Raw genomic sequence first — 1,349 nt, forward strand, 5'->3', positions numbered from 1 at the left:
AACACTGGCAGTGAAAAAATATTTGTTGTTGCTAAATATCCTCAAATTTCCTTGCTCATCATTATTTTTTGTATTTTCTCATTTGTAAGTTTGTTAATATTGTTACTTTTTTATTATTGAAGAGTTCACATGGATTTTCTTCAGGTAAATCAAAAGATATTGGGTGGAATATTCTGCGCTCTTTGAGTGGTGTGTTTGGAAGCGGGGAGACATTTAATTGGGGTGAGATGGAATAGGATTAGCATCATACTACCTTCCCAACTCCATCCCAATTAAATCTGGGATGGAAAGTCCCATGGTTGGCCATCCCGCCCCACTGCCAAATGAAGCCCTTAAATAAACAATTAATGATCACTTAAGGGCATCATCCTGCTGACAGTAATATTAACCTAGCTGCAGGTGGGCCTATTGCCACATGAGGAGAATGATACGTGGACTTGTGGGGGCCAGGGTTAGGTCCTTTTTTCAAGGCATTCATTACTTCATCAAGGAAACCAGCATTGGGAAGGGGGGCCCCAGTGAGAACCATGCCCTACCCTTGCCGTCGACACCACCTTCACACTTTGCAACACTTCCCGCCAGCACTTACTGACCTGAGTCACTCTGCAATCATAGGCCTTTAGAAGCTATCATTCTGCAGCCACTACCTCCTCAGTGACACTGCCTAGCAAAAGAGCTGTTGACCTTTGATTCCAGCAAGGTTCTCAGTTGTGTGGGACTTCCACCCCTGGGATCGTGGGGATAGGTCTGCCAGTAGCCTCTTAATTGTGTGATTTGGGCAGGCTGGCCAGATCACAAACCAAAGGAGTCAATGTAGTTCTCTCACCAGCTGTGACCCCCATCACCTCCACAAGGTTCTACCCACTGATTTATAATAATGAATGCAATACATATTTTAATTTGTTAAGATGCTGTTGTATTCCTACACAACCTTGACTTGACGTAATGGAGGAATTCTGTCGATTAGCAGCTGCTCATTAATTTCCAGGTCCAATACCATCATTATTTTTAAAAATGATTTTTGATACTTAGGGGCATGTGTTGGCATGGAGGGCGAGGGGCCATTGGTGATGGGTAGGAAGCATCGTCAGGGGTGGGTCCTTTGGAGACATCTTTCAAAATCTTCCCACATCCAGACTATGATTCCTGACTCCTCTGAGGGGCTGAGAACCATAGGTCCTTGAGAAACTGACCTGACTCCTTGAAAATTGCAGAGGGCTCGGAGATGCCAAACTCTGCAATTGAATTGGCCAGGTTGGGAATGCAGGGTGCGGGCTTACTGACTCTGATAAAATCCAGTCCATTGTCTCAAATGTTCATTCATCTAAAGAAATAAAAGTATCATGAAC

The sequence above is a fragment of the Mustelus asterias genome, chromosome 3 (assembly GCF_964213995.1).
Source record: "Mustelus asterias chromosome 3, sMusAst1.hap1.1, whole genome shotgun sequence".
Lineage (NCBI taxonomy): Eukaryota > Metazoa > Chordata > Chondrichthyes > Carcharhiniformes > Triakidae > Mustelus > Mustelus asterias.